This window comes from Schistocerca piceifrons, chromosome 3 (assembly GCF_021461385.2).
Source record: "Schistocerca piceifrons isolate TAMUIC-IGC-003096 chromosome 3, iqSchPice1.1, whole genome shotgun sequence".
Lineage (NCBI taxonomy): Eukaryota > Metazoa > Arthropoda > Insecta > Orthoptera > Acrididae > Schistocerca > Schistocerca piceifrons.
Genome location: NC_060140.1, coordinates 290,686,575 through 290,702,812, shown reverse-complemented (window position 1 = coordinate 290,702,812; position 16,238 = coordinate 290,686,575). Strand labels below are relative to the sequence as shown.

Here is a 16,238-nt window from a genome sequence, read left to right as displayed (position 1 = left end):
TCGTGTAGTACGCAAAGAAATATGAATGTTTTAGTTGGACCACTTTTTTCGATTTGTGATAGATGGCGCTGTAATAGTCACAAACATATGGCTCACAATTTTAGATGAATAGTTGGTAACAGGTAGGTTTTTCAGATTAAATTCAGAACGTAGGTACGTTTGAACATTTCATTTCGGTTGTTCCAATGTGATACATGTACTTTTGTGAACTTATCATTTGTGAGAACGCATGCTGTTACAGCGTGATTACCTGTAAATACCACATTAATGCAATAAATGCTCAAAATGATGTCCGTCAACCTCAATGCATTTGGCAATACGTGTAACGACATTCCTCTCAACAGCGATGAGTTCGCCTTCCGTAATGTTCGCAAATGCATTGACAACGAGCTGACGCATGATGTCAGGCGATGTCGATGGATCACGGCAGCAAATATCCTTCAACTTTATCAACAGAAAGAAATCCGGGGATGTGAGATCCGGTGTGCTTCGACGACCAATCCACCTGTCATGAAATATGCTATTCAATACCGCTTCAACCGCCCGCGAACTATGTGCCGGACATCCATCATGTTGGAAGTACATCGCCATTCTGTCATGCAGTGAAACATCTTGTAGTAACATCGGTAGAACATTACGTAGGAAATCAGCATACATTGCACCATTTAGATTGCCATCGATAAAATGGTGGCCAATTATCCTTCCTCCCATAATGCTGCACCATACATTAACCCGCCAAGGTCGCTGATGCTCCAGTTGTTGCAGCCATCGTTGATTTTCCGTTGCCCAATAGTGCATATTATGTCGGTTTACGTTACTGCCGTTGGTGAATGACGCTTCGTCGCTAAATAGAACGCGTGCAAAAAATCTGTCATCGTCCCGTAATTTCTCTTGTGCCCAGTGGCAGAACTGTACACGACGTTCAGAGTCGTCGCCAAGCAATTCCTGGTGCACAGAAATATGGTACGGGTGCAACTGATGTTCATGCAGCATTCTCAACACCGACATTTTTGAGATTCCCGATTCTCGCGCAATTTGTCTGTTACTGATGTGCGGATTAGCTGCGACAGCAGCTAAAACACCTACTTGGCGATCATCATTTGTTGCAGGTCGTGGTTGACGTTTCACATGTGGCTGAACTCTTCCTGTTTCCTTAAATAACTAGCTATCCGGCGAACGGTCCGGACACTTGGATGATGTCGTCCAGGATACCGAGCAGCATATATAGCACACGCCAGTTGGGCATTTTGATCACAATAGCCGGACATCATCACGATTTCGACCTTGTCCGCTATTGGTAAACGGTCCATTTTAACACGGGTAATGTATCACAAAGCAAATACCGTCCGCACTGCGGAATGTTACGTGATTCCACGTACTTATACGTTTGTGACTATTACAGCGCCATCTGTCACACAGCGGAAAAAGTGGTCCAACTAAAACATTCATATTTCCTTACGTATTACACGAATATGTAATGAAAATGGGGGTTCCTATTTTAAAAGAAACGCAGTTGATATCCGTTTGACCTATGGCAGCGGCATCTAGCGTGCCAACCATAGCGCCGTCTGGTTTTCCCCTTCAGGCTAGACGAGTTTCGTTGTTTGTAGTTTTTTCGTCTGATGCTTATTTCGTGAGTTATTTGGAGCGGTCACTATCAATGGACCTACCTGTATTTCCACTGCTCAAAGTTTCGAGGGGCGCTACTTCTTGTGCAACTATGGTATCCCGCACACCATACAGATGTCCTATTCTGCCCTACAATGATGCGCCGGACAGAGCAGCACGGAAAGCTACATCAGGTTGAGGGCCACGGTACCAACAACACTTCCCTCTTCTGAGGTACGACGTGCTGTTACCGTCTTACGTTGGCCCCTCTTGCCTTTGGAATTTGGTGCGTTGTCAGTGTGGAGATACGAGAATAAACAACTCGAGAACGGAAGCACGGATGGGAGGTTAAATCCTAATCTTCTTTTCTTCGTGCCGTATTTGAGTTGTTTCTCGTATCACCGCCTTCTTTACGCATTGTTTTCGCAGGGCGTGGCCGGCCGTCTTGGCGGCCGTGTTTTGTCAGGCGGCGGAGCACACGCGGGGGCTGTGTCGTGGCGCCCGCCCCCTAATGGTCAGAGGCGACACCCCACTCCAACCCCCACCCCGTGCACCGCCCCCTACACGGCCGAGCGGCGGCGGCGGCGGCGGCGATCCTGCCCCAGGAGGCTTTTTCCGGTGGCACTCCGGGCGGCGTGGCGGCGATAACCGGATTAACAGCGAAAACACAGCATCTGCGCCACTGGCCGGCGACAGGCCTTCATGGGGCACTGGCTGCGCCGCCGATGATATTAACGTCGGTCCCTGCTGCGCAAGAGCCCGCTGCAAAAAAAACTGCTACTGCACTAGTGCGCGCAAAGTTAGTCGTAACATGCACTGCCAGGATGACTTCCAGGTCTCACGACAAGTCCAGATTTTCGTTCGTCTCAGCAGCTTTCTTCGTCGTCTTGGTCTTGCGTTTGGGTTACCAGTCATCTGATTGCACTGATGCGACCCGTCACGATGTTCACTTCTGAGCAAAACTCTTCGTCTCAGAGTAGCACTTGCAGCAAACGTTCTCAGTTGTTGTATTGCAATCTTCGTCTTTCCCTATAGTTTTCTTCCTATCCAGCTCAGCATGAAACGATGTTAATGATAAGATTCTCTGATGACATTGCTATCCTCAATGAAACCGAAGTAGAATTACAGGTCGTGTTAAATGGAGTGAACAGGTAATGAGTACAAAATACACTACTGGCCAATAAAATTGCTACACGACGAAGACGACGTGCTCCACACGCGAAATTTAACCGACAAGAAGAAGATGCTGTGATATGCAAATGATTAGCTTTTCAGAGCATTCACATAAGGTTGGCGCCGGTGGCGACATCTACAACGTGCTGACATGAGGAAGGAAAGTTTCCAACCGATTTCTCATACACAAACAGCAGTTGACCGCCGTTGCCTGGTGAAGCGTTGTTGTGATGCCTCGTGTAAGGAGGAGAAATGCGTACCATCACGTTTCCAACTTTGATAAAGGTCGGATTGTAGCCTATTGCGATTGCGGTTTATCGTATCGCGACATTGCTGCTCGCGTTGGTCGAAATCCAATGACTGTTAGCAGAATATGGAATCGGTGGGTTCAGGAGGGTAATACGGAACACCGTGCTCGATCCCAACGGCCTCGAATCACTAGCAGTCGAGATGACAGGCATCTTATCCGCATGGCTGTAACGGATCGTGCAGCCACGTTTCGATCCCTGAGTCAACAGATGGGGACGTTTGCAAGACAACAACCATCTGCACGAACAGTTCGGCGACGCTTGCGGCAGCATGGACTATCAGCTCGGGGACCATGGCTGCGGTTACCCCTGCCGCTGCATTACAGACAGGAGCGCTTGCGATGGTGTACTCAACGACGAACCTGGGTGCACGAGTGGCGAAACGTCATTTTTTCGGATGAATCCTGGTTCTGTTTACAGCATCATGATGGTCGCATCCGTGTTTGGCGACATCGCGGTGAACGCACATTGGAAGCGTGTATTCGTCATCGCCATACTGGCGTATGACCCGGCGTGATGGTATGGGGTGCCATTGGTTACACGCCTTGGTCACCTCTTGTTCGCACTGACGGCACTCTGAACAGTGGACATTACATTTCAGATGTGTTACGACCCGTGGCTCTACCCTTCATTCGATCTTTGCGAAACCCTACATTTCAGCAGGATAATGCACGACCGCATGTTGCAGGTCCTGTACGGGGCTTTCAGGACACAGAAAATGTTCGACTGCTACCCTGGCCAGTACATTCTCCAGATCTCTCACCAATTGAAAACATCTGGTCAATGGTGGCCGAGCAACTGGCTCGTCATCAATACGCCAGTCAGTACTCTTGATGAACTGTGGTATCGTGTTGAAGCTGCATGGGCAGCTGTACCTGTACACTCCATCCAAGCTCTATTTGACTCAATTCCTAGGTGTATCAAGTCCGTTATTACGGCCAGAGGTGGTTGTTCTGGGTACTGATTTCTCAGGATCTATGCACCCAAATTGCGTGAAAATGTAATCACATATGAGTTCTAGTATAATATATCTGTCCAATGAATACCCGTTTATCATGTTCATTTCCGCAATTTTAATGTCCAGTGGTGTATATTCAAAAATAGGGTTTTGTAGCGAAAAGAGTAGGGAATAATATGGTGTATTGGAATCTGGATAAAACGAACCAGCTTTTAGAAAAATATATCTATGTTGCATTACTTATTGAATGCCCCTCGTACAATTTTGTACGAGTTCAGTTGTTCAGTTGTTCAGTTGTCACGGAATATATTTTTGTGTTTCGTAAAATTGTCGGTGAAAGTAAGCGCCCTCGCCTTCTTGCCTGAACCCCACTCCATCCAAAACCTCCCATGCATTCTTCAGGAAGAAGAGACAGGACGACATCATATATGTTATGACGTGAAGTAACGACTTCCATAGTACTAAACGGAGCCGTAAAGAAAAAAACTGTAGGGCAAGGCAGAGGCTAGCAAAAATAAAAGGGGATGTTGGGAGTAAATGCTATTCTGAGACGAAGGGCTTGGCACAAGAGAGCACATCATGGCGAGCCTTACTGAACCACTCGGAAGACTGATAACCAAAAAAGAAAGAAAAAATGCGGAACAAGTGAGGCTATTGCGGGAGACACATCTGCTTGTTTCAGATTTTCATTGTTGAATCTTAAAACACACACACACACACACACACACACACACACACACACACACACACTGCATGAAACCTAGATTAGCTTCACGCTACTGTGTCTGCAGTTTCTTTACTTGATGATGATGATGTTTGGTTTGTGGGGACCTCAACTGCGCGGTTGTCAGCGCCCGTACAAATTCCCAATCTTTGCTCAGTCCAATCTCGCCACTTTCGTGAGTGATGGTGAAATGATCAGGAAAACACAAACACCCAGTCATCTCGAGATGGTGAAACTAACTGACCACGCCGGAATCGAACCCGCACCCCGTGATCTGGAAGCGAGAATGCGACCGTGGGACCATGATTCGCGGACTCTTTACTTAGAGAGTTGTCACAGCGGAGACGACGAGGTGCTGACAAGAATCGTACGGGTTACTCGTGGTGGCTGCTGCTGCGGTTGCTTGTGGTCGATCCCGTGTCCTAGGCAACAGGTGGCCACAGCTGGCGGTGTAGAGCTCATAGCTTTACTCGTTGCCAGCATGGCACGCAGCTGCTGTCAGTTACGTCACTGACAATGAGAGCAAATGTTTTTACAAGTTCGCGAACGGAGGGAACCAGCGTCGCCATACTCGTTTATTACATCTATACTATCACCTTTGAACTTTTCTTTCGCTACGAGCTCGTTATTCTCATCGACAAACAGCAGACATCTGTTACTGGAAACGCCACTACCCAACACAATTACTTGCAAACGATTATTTGTGTCAGTTTTGTTACATTCATAAAAAGTCAAGGACTTTCAGAAAAGACTGATTTTATCGCGAATAAATAATATGTGACTATCTTACAATTTATATTACAGGAGACACGTGTGAGACATTGTGTGAATAACGTGCAATATGTGCAAGGAAATTATATACCTCAATAAAACATGAACTAAGAAGAAAGGGACTGGGAAGGAAGAGTTCAGATGCAATAAAGGACAATCGAACTCTTGTTATCGACGCTAAAACATGCCTAAACAGTTAGTCTGAACTTTTTATGGCAAACGTCCCTCGAGTGGTTTCATTTCGCTCCCTACCTCATCTCACCCTATTGCATTCTCAACATTTGTGCATGTGTTCTATAGTATACATTTTCATAACTCCCTGCTACATATTGTACAGTGTCTTGCAGAGTATCTTCATCGCCGGAAAAATGCAACATCCCCAGGGACTATCTTCAGTGGCACTAAGGTGTACTATGAAAACACTAAGGGTTGTAGTCTTACTGATTTATTTGCCACGGTTATCGGCGAGCAGAAAGCGTGTAATTGTGACATAAAGTTAGGCAGGAAGAACGCTACCATACTGCAAATCAACAGACGTTGTATTGATCACTAAATAAGAAGCCACCAGCTGATAAGCCAATTACTTTATGTGAGGCTTTTCGGGTAGAATCCATCTTCAGACTGTGATGAACATCTTGGTGATCAGATATGTAATGACCGCATGTAACAAACAAGGCTGTCATGGCAGATTGAGTCTGCAATTTTGTTCTTTTGTTAGCGCCGTTCTTCTCCTTCTTATAACTGCCATTTGAAATTTTGTTTACAGACTTCACAGGAACTAGGACCTGAACACTCGTTTTGACGTCATATTTTGTATTCTGCTAGGTGTTGCCAGCTGTTGAATGGTATTGACAACTATCGAATTTGTTTTTGTGATAACTGTGATCTGTTTGTGTGTGCATGTACGTGTGTATGTGTGTGTGTGTGTGTGTGTGTGTGTGTGTGTGTGTGTGTGTGTGGGTGGGTGGGTGGGTGGGTGGGTGGGTGTGAGTGAGTGAGTGAGTGTGAGAGAGAGAGAGAGAGAGAGAGAGAGAGAGAGAGAGAGAGAGAGAGCGGGAGGGGGGGGGGGGGTTGTTTCCTAAAATCGAACAAGAGAGCGATACAATAAGCCCTAATAAATTTTGTTTGAATGATTATGTAATTATTATTTTAAATGAACTTATATGTTGCTTCTTACTATTGCTGGGAAGGTTAACTTGCAATGTTATGAGAGGGCGGCTCCCACAGCGAAGTTTTCATAGTTGAATTTTTATTTGCCCGTTTAAGTAATATTGTGTATGTTAATTTTTATCAAATTTGTTTTGCTGTTTGTTGTTTGGCATACGTTGAGAGCCTTGTATCGGCAGCGGTTGATGCGTTGCTGTTCTGCTGGTCCGGCGTAGAGACGCTTTTTCCTTCTGCTTCGGCAGCTCTCCCGTCATCGACCGAGGCCTAAGTGTTAGCATGTCACACGCGATTCTGCCTATCTCCCGTTCCAGCCCCAAGTTGAGTAGTTTGTTGTTATTCTTTTGGTATCATGACACGGCGGCAGTGTCGCCGGATTAGTAGGTAATTTGCTCAGTAATTCTGCTACTGTAAGGTTCTCCTCGACGTGTGATGAAAGTCTCTGAACAAACTGAGGGTTTAATGGTCGTTATAATTTCAATTGAGTTTTAGGTGCCCAGTAGTTTATTCAAGCAATTAACGTGATTTATGTGGAACAGGCTTGTAGCCTATCAGTGAAGTACTACTGTTATTTCGGCTGTACATATGGGTGGCATTTGGGCAGCTTGGTCATACCAAGAGCAGAATAACCAGTGGAGATTTGTGCAGTTTAATGTCTTTTATTTAATGTTGTTGAACTTATATTCAAGTCGTTCAAATGGCTCTGAGCACTATGGGACTTAACAGCTGTGGTCATCAGTCCCCCAGAACTTAGAACTACTTAAACCTAACTAACCTAAGGACATCACACACATCCATGCCCGAGGCAGGATTCGAACCTGCGACCGTAGCAGTCGCGCGGGTCCGGACTGCGCGCCTAGAACGGCGAGACCACCGCGGCCGGCATATTCAAGTCGTGTTGTGGGATTAGCCGAAGCTATTGGTCTCTTTGGCATTTGTTTGAAATTATCTATGAAGACTGTTTGGTAAGTACTATACTTATAGACTGTTAATTCTTCCCAGAGTGCCGCCGGAGGCTTATTGAATTAATTAACTGTTTGTAGTCCGGCCACCAACTGTCGCACAGTTGACATTTTTTGAGTACGTTTTGTGATTTTATGCATAATGTAAATGTACTTACGCACTGTGAATCTAATTTTAAAATTTTAACTATTTGTATGTATTTGGCAAGAATCTTGGTTGACTCATGATTGAATTGTTATTAAATAAAAATATTTGTTTGGGAATGATAAATGACGCATCAAGTTGGGCTAACGTTCAACGTGTTTTGCTTAAACGATTCCGAACCTTGTTCTAAGTTTCAGTTACGTATAGCACCGCAACCTACGAACGAAGTAAGAGCATATGGACCGTCAGACCAATTGCGTGATTGGGTTGAAGAGTTTCTAGATAACAGAACGCAGCATGTCATTCTCAATGGAGAGAAGTCTTCCGAAGTAAGAGTGATTTCAGGTGTGCCGCAGAGGAGTGTCGTAGGATCGTTGCCATTCAAAATATATATAAATGACCTTGTGGATAACATCGGAAGTTCACTGACGCTTTTTGCGGATGATGCTATAGTATATCGAGAGGTTGTACTGAAATGCAGGAGGATCCTTAACGAATTGAATCTCAATGTAGACAAGTGTAATGTGCTGCGAATACATAGAAAGAAAGATTTTTTATCATTTAGCTACAATATAGCAGGTCAGCAACTGGAAGCAGTTAATTCCATAAATTATCTGGGAGTAGGCATTACGAGTGATTTAAAATGGAATTACCATATAAAATTAATCGTCGGTAAAGCAGATACCAGTCTGAGATTCATTGGAAGAATCCTAAGGAAATGCTGTCCGAAAACAAAGGAAGTAGGTTACAGTACACTTGTTCGCCCACTGCTTGAATACTGCTCACCGGTGTGGGATCCGTACCAGATAGGGTTGATAGAAGAGATAGAGAAGATCCAACGGAGAATAGCGCGCTTCGTTACAGAATCATTTAGTAATCGCGAAAGCGTTACAGAGATGATAAACTCCAGTGGAAGATTCTGCAAGAGAGACGCTCAGTAGCTCGGCACCGGCTTTTGTTGAAGTTTCGAGAACATACCTTCACCGAGGAGTCAAACAGTATATTGCTCCCACCTAAGCATATCTCGTGAAGAGACCATGAGGATAAAATCAGAGAGATTAGAGCCCACACAGAGCCGTACGGACAATCTGTCTTTCCACGAACAATACGAGACTGGAATAGAAGGGAGAACCGACAGAGGTACTCAAGGTACATTCCGCCACACACCGTCAGGTGGCTTGCGGAGTAGGAATGTAGATGTAGATGAACTTCATAAAGCTATATGGACTTAAGCGGGAATTTTCCACGATGTTCCACCACAAATTTCGCATTTTTGAACCGAAATTGGCCGAAGAAAAAGTGTGATGTATGCCTTACTGAACGCTCCTCATAATTAGATGGCCCCAAAGTAAAATTTATCGACATATCGTGCTAATGACTCTCCTTTGTCTGCCTTGGCTATGAAAGCAAAAGAAGTAAAGCGATTTTAAACGCATGGCAGCTGAAGAACCAGCACAGATGGGCCGCAGCCTTCAGTGCCTATGCGTGGGTGGAGGTGAGCTGCTTGTTGCTCCCCGGGGTCGGCAGCCTGCGGCCGCGATGCAGCGGCCTTCTGCCCTCAGGGTCACCAACTCCTTGCGGGGCTTCGCCGGCCGCCCTGCTGCGAGAGGGCCTAATCGCATTTGGCGTGGCGCACACCCCGGCGGCGCCTTATTGTGGTCGCGGTACCGATATTGCGGTCCACAATGCCCCCGGGACATTACGTCGAGGCCGAGGAAGGCGCCCCGCCATCTTAGCAGCGCATTGTCTCTCGCCGCTTCGGCAGCACCGCGCCGTACCGGGATGACAGCACGCAATTAAGCGAGCTCGGTCTTCTCACGTGTTAGGCTGGAGGAATAGTTCCTATTTTTCTGTGCTGCGAACAGGATCTCTTTACCCCATTTGTAGCGATCCATTGCTCCTTCTTCAGACTTCTGTATTTGCAACTTTCATTTCTACTTTTCTCTCCTCATATTTCATGAGGAGCGTTCAATAAATAATGCAACACTTTTTTTCTCTGCCAGTTTCGATTGAAACATAGCATAATTTGTTGTGGGACAATTTCCGATAGGTGACGGCGCTATACGTCGATTTCAAAATGGCGTCTGTGACGTAGGTGCGTTCCAAGCAGAGAGCTGTCATTGGGTTTTTTTGGGCGGAAAATCAGAATATCGCAAGATTTGGTAGGTGCCTGTTGAATACCTACAGGGACCTGGCAGTAAACAAAAGCACGGTGAGTCGTTGGGCGTGGCGTCTTCACCATCACAGTAAAGTTCCACAAAAACTTATCGGATCTCCCGCGCCTGGCCGGCCACACACAACTGTGAAACCGAAGAAACGACGTCAGCATATTCGTCGCCTCAAAATTCAAGCCAACAATATTCTCCTTCTCTATGACAACGCAAAGCCTGACAAAAGTCTGCGAAGAGCGGCTCACAAAACTTCATTGGACTCGTCTTCTTCGTCAGTTCTACAGCCCATATCTTCACCTTCCGACTTCCATCTGATCGGCAGAATGAAGGATGCACTCTACGAGGAACATTACGTTGGTGATGGCGAGATTATTGAAGCAATAAGATGTTGCTTCCGAAATCGACTAGAAGAGTGGTACCACGCGAGCATACAGGCCCTCTCGTTAGAGTGGCGTAAGGCTGTCGCACTGAACAGAGATTGTGTTGAAAAATAGAGTTACGTAACCGAAAGCGTGGAGAATACTATTGAGTATTGGAATCTTGAATAAAACCAATCTGCTCTCAGAAAAAAAGGAGTGTTGCATTATTTATTGAACGCCCATACTATTTTGTTTGCCCCACAGATCGCAAGGTTTTAAAGAAAGTAGTTTCTGCTTAGCACTACGAGCTGCTAACTAACAAAGTTTCAAACTACCTGATCCTCACTGGGCAACCTCTATAGAAAGGAAATGGATGGTAAAATTATTAAAAGTGGCAAAAAAATACGATATGTTCACATAAGAACTGTTATTACTGCCCACCTGATATCTTAATTACTTTGGTGTCCATGGTAAAACTCTAAGAAACCATTATGTGTCACTGAAAATAAAATACATAGTAGAGGAGAGTGGTGTATCTTCAGGATAGTGTACCTAGTATAATAAACAAAGGTCTTACGTAATTTTTTCAAATTACGGAAACTTACGATACCATCTCATTTCCAGCCGTGGTTGTAGCTGTTGTCGAATACATAGTGTCTGATTCATGTTTTTGAATATTTACAGAATGTTGTAGCAGTCTGACGGAGTTATCTCGTGCATGCTGTAACGTTGTCGCGTATATGTCGCTATTTTTACACGTCATTGTCTTATGCTACGAAAAATAATGTTCCTGTAAATGCCGCAACAAAATTAAAATGCAGTTTTGTTCTCAATTTTATTTTATAAAAGGCGTCTCTTATTAGAGATGTCAATTATATTTTTTTAATTTACCAACTTATATTATGCTGCTTTATGACGTGGCTCAACATCCATATTTTAAAAACAATTAATTTAGTCGCTTTCGTAAATATCTTTTATTTACATAATATTTTTAAAGTATTTTCATGTGTGAAACACATCAACTAACTTTAATTTGTCTTAAATTTTAATAACGGAAATGTGAACAGTGTTAAATTGAATCATCTGATGCTCAGGATGCTTCAAAGCGATATGTCACGGATACAATCTGTAATTCTGGCGCCAAAGGCTTCGAGCTGCCACGCACGACGAGTGGTTATGTACATTGTGACTTTAATTTGTTGTGCAGATCGGTTGTGGTATGTCTGCTGAATCGGAAGACGTGGAAATAAAAAGTGGATAGGAAGAGATTAATGAATTTTACCTCAGTTTGCGCTGAGAGACCACTCTGGACGAACTTGTTGTTTTATTAATGTTATCAACTGGAATAGAACCCTAGACTCTTTTAATTTTAGCATTTTATGTTGAGCTGAATTCTATCTATCTTTAAAACCAGTTATGTAAGGTGTAGACAGTAAAGCATTATTCTTCGGTTGTGCGGCACCATTATGTACCTTGAAAAGGAAGAAGCTCTTCTGCCATACAACATCTGATATTTCTTTAATGTGTTATCAGTTTTATCTGTCCTGAAAAGGAAATTTCTGTTAGGTTCCAATAGCTTCTATTTTAAAATGTATTTAACTTGTAGCTGGTTTTTGATAATACTTCTATTCTCATTCGATTTCACTTACTGGTTATCGGTGTGTAAATGCATAATAATGTAACACATAGAAGTTAAATACATTATTGACAAGATGTTCTCAACCGCAACACTTAAATTGGTAAAGAATACATTTTTCTAGGGACATGACTGTGTTCCACCTTCAAACATTTTTTCATATTTGATTTGGGTAAACCTTACTTTTTCAGAGTGATTTTTGTGATTTGAGAAAGAAAACTGAGCACACAAAAAATAAATGCTTTCATTCAAAACTGGAATAATAAAATATATCAAACTTGTATTACAAGATTGGCTGGATGTGAAAGTCTGAGTTGTGTCTGAAGGTACGAAACAATCCTCAATGAGATAATGGAACAGATAGTTTTCTTACATATAAACGAAATAGTTCTACAGAACAAATATGCACAGTGTTAGCTGCCGTCATTTGTACACTACAATGTGCACTTACGTACTATTCAGTTTTGTGAGCTAAATTCTGTGGATTGGCAAAATAGGCAGTTGACGCCTGTTAACGAGATACAGACAACAGTAGTTCAGATAGACATATCGACGTCACAAGCAGAAGATGTAGAGACAGGGAAAGTATATGAGGAAGATGAACAGATAATTCAGTGTATAAAAGGCAAGGCATGGAAGACACATACGGGAGATATGTATTTGGCAGTATTCATGAGATAGGAGAAAAAATAATTGAGTTCTGCAATAAATTTCAGCTAGTAATAAGGAATACACTGTTCAAGAATCACAGAAGGAAGCAGTATAATTGCGGACTCAGGTACTGGGTTGTATGTCATATCAAATAAGGAGCAGATGTAGACCACAGTCACAATTTGGTAACGATGGAGTTTGGAAGGTTCGTCCGGGAGTAGTGTCACTAAGTCTATGAAAACTAGTTTATTGATGAGAACGATATGATTGAAAATTTTTCAAAATACTACCATCATGCGTCATTACATTTTTGCCAGAGAGTTTTCCTAGCTTTGTAGGTATCTGGCAAGGCCGCAGGATGGTGCTTCGTAAATGACTGTGTTCACCTGTCGAAATATCGGCGGTTGTCGAGCGCTTTACGCAGCTGCATTTCCGAAGCTGTTTACAGTAACAGTACAGTTTGGTCACAGGGCCAGACAAATGAAAATTCGCTTCGTTGGTAATCAGCACAACTGGTGCAGCGTATTGTCATCAACATAGGTTGCCGCAGATCAATATTATCCCAACAGTGGATAAGTTTGTATACATAAAATGTGCATTTGCAACTCGATAATTATTTCACCTTCATTGTTGTTGTTGTGGTCTTCAGTCCTGAGACTGGTTTGATGCAGGTCTCCATGCTACTCTATCCTGTGCAAGCTTCTTCATCTCCCAGTACCTACTGCAACCTACATCCTCCTGAATCTGCTTAGTGTATTCATCTCTTGGACTCCCTCTACGATTTTTACCCTCCACGCTGCCCTCCAATACTAAATTGGTGATCCCTTGGTGCCTCAGAACATGTCCTACCAACCTATCCCTTATTCTAGTCAAGTTGTGCCACATACTCCTCTTCTCCCCAATTCTAATCAATACCTCCTCGTTAGTTATGTGATCTACCCATCTTATCTTCAGCATTCTTCTGTAGCACCACATTTCGAAAGCTTCTATTATCTTCTTGTCCAAACTATTTATCATCCATGTTTCACTTCCATACATGGCCACACTCCATACAAATACTTTCAGAAACGACTTCCTGACACTTAAATCTATACTCGATGTTAACAGATTTCTCTTCTTGAGAAACGCTTTCCTTGCCATTGCCAGTCTACATTTTATATCATCTACTTCGACCGTCATCAGTTATTTTGCTTGCCAAATAGCAAAACTTTAAGTGTCTCATTTCCTAATCTAATACCCTCAGCATCACCCGATTTAATTCAACTACATTCCATTATCCTCGTTTTGCTTTTGTTGATGTTCATCTTATATCCTCCTTTCAAGACATTGTCCATTCCGTTCAACGGCTCTTCCTAGTCCTTTGCTGTCTCTGACATAATTACAATGTCATCGGCGAACCTCAAAGTTTTTATTTCTTCTCCATGGATTTTAATACCTACTCCGAATTTTTCTTTCCTTTACTGCTTGCTCAATATACAGATTGAGTAACATCGGGAAGAGGCTACAACCCTGTCTCACTCCCTTCCCAACCGCTGCTTCCCTTTCATGCCCCTCGACTCTTATAACTGCCATCTGGTTTTTGTACAAATTGTAAATAGCCTTTTGCTCCCTGTATTTTACCCCTGCCACCTTCAGAATTTGAAAGAGAGTATTCCAGTCAACATTGTCAAAAGCTTTCTCTAAGTCTACAAATGCTATAAACGTAGGTTTGCCTTAATCTTTCTTCCAAGATAAGTCGTAGGGTCAGTATTGCCTCACGTGTTCCAACATTTCTACGGAATCCAAACTGATCTTCCCCGAGGTCGGCTTCTAACAGTTTTTCCATTCGTCTGTAAAGAATTCGCGTTAGTATTTTGCAGCCGTGACTTATCAAACTGATAATTCGGCAATTTTCACATCTGTCAACACCTACTTTTTTTGGGATTGGAATTAAAAGAAATTTCCTCCTGTTGTAGCAGTCACTTTTGGCGTATCGCGTATAAACACTTTGATCGGTAAGGACGTCAACTTATAGTGGAAATGTGGATTAGAAAACAACTTCAACAATTTCTTTTGGCATATGCAGATGTGGTGTAGGAAACAAACAAAATTTCCTTTGACATTATTTCAGAAAACTGCACACACCTCACAAAGAGTCTCATGACCTCAAGGGATTTCTTCACGCATGAACGCTAAACCGACAGACCAGTCATCCCATTCGTTAGGATGTCTCTTTCCCAAATGCACTCATGGTATTCATTCGTTGCGCGACCCTACCACACTGTCAGTTGAAACAATGTTTCGGTCATCCTCGTAGCTCGTAACCCCATCCGCGCTCTTTCTGATTACAACGAACTGCCTGTATTTTTTGGAGCAGCTGAGACTAGTTCGCAGAAGTGCTTTAATAACTGTACCACTACGAGAACAGAAGAAAAACACCGGCCACTTCTAATTAATTCGGGTGCGGCAACAAGTCTCGCGCCCGCGAACCGCGGCGCAGGGCTCACGCTTCAGCTGTCGCAAACAGCTGGCGGCTACCACACCGGTAAACAAGTAGTAGCTTTTCTCGTTGCAAAGAGCCGTTCCGCTTGTAGGTATTAAAATGACAAACACGTCTCTGTAATTTGACAAACACATTCCTGTTCCCATCACTGAATTTTTATAACACCTTAATGTGGGATTGCTTTGGTCCTTTGCTGATAACTTTGGCCCACTGATCGGAAATTTTTTTAAAAATTTCTTCCTGCTAAAATTACATCGTCGGCAACGGCCTTGCCGCAGTGGATACACCGGTTCCCGTGCGACCACCGAAGTTAAGCGCTGTCGGGCGTGGCCGGCACTTGGATGGGTGACTATCCGGGCTGCCACGCGCTGTTGCTATTTTTCGGGGTGCACTCAGCCTCGTGATGCCAACTGAGGAGCTACTCGACCGAATAGTAGCGGCTTCGGTCAAGAATGCCATCATAACGATCGGGAGAGCAGTGTGCTGACCCCACGCCACTCCTATCCGCATCCTCCTCTGAGGATGAGACGGCAGTCGGATGGTCCCGGCAGGCCACTCGCGGCTTGAAGACGGAGTGCTTAAAATTACATCATTAGCACGGAGTAAGCAAGGCAGTATGCATTTACCGTGTGTGAAGAATGATCTAGGAGGTGATAGTGTTTTGGCAGCACTGGGTTCACTGGTGACCATAAATATTTTAACAGCTAATGCACCCCACTAACTACTGCCTGTTAAACTAAAAATAAGGTGAGCGAAATGTTGCACTTTGTCAGTATTAAGCAATTAGGTGAGAAGCTGTCATTTGTGTGAAATTCAATTTAGATAATATATTTAATAAAAACAAGAAACAAACACCTTCCGAGCAGGTCTTGAAGGCCAAACGGTACCGACCGGCTGCCGTGTCATCCTCAGCCCATGGACGTCAGCGGATGTGGATACGGAGGAGCACGCGGTCAGCACAGTGCTCTCCCGGCCTTTGTCAGTGTTCGTGACAGCTGCCGCTAGTTCTCAAGTACTCCTCAACTGGACTCACAAGGACTGAGTACACTCCACTTGCCAATAGTACTCAGCTGACCCGGACGGTGACCCGTTACATATTTAATACTGCTGTAAAATGGTACAAATT

The 16,238-nt window shown here is 43.9% G+C and overlaps 1 protein-coding gene and 1 pseudogene across 1 annotated transcript in view; one reads left to right on the top strand and one right to left on the bottom strand.

Moving 5' to 3' along the window:
- The window catches only part of LOC124789758 (prohormone-1-like), a 310,220-nt gene that overhangs the window by 105,541 nt on the left and 188,441 nt on the right, over positions 1-16,238 (bottom strand). The gene's annotated exons all lie outside the window — the stretch shown is intronic.
- Positions 15,372-15,489, top strand: LOC124790767 (annotated as a pseudogene).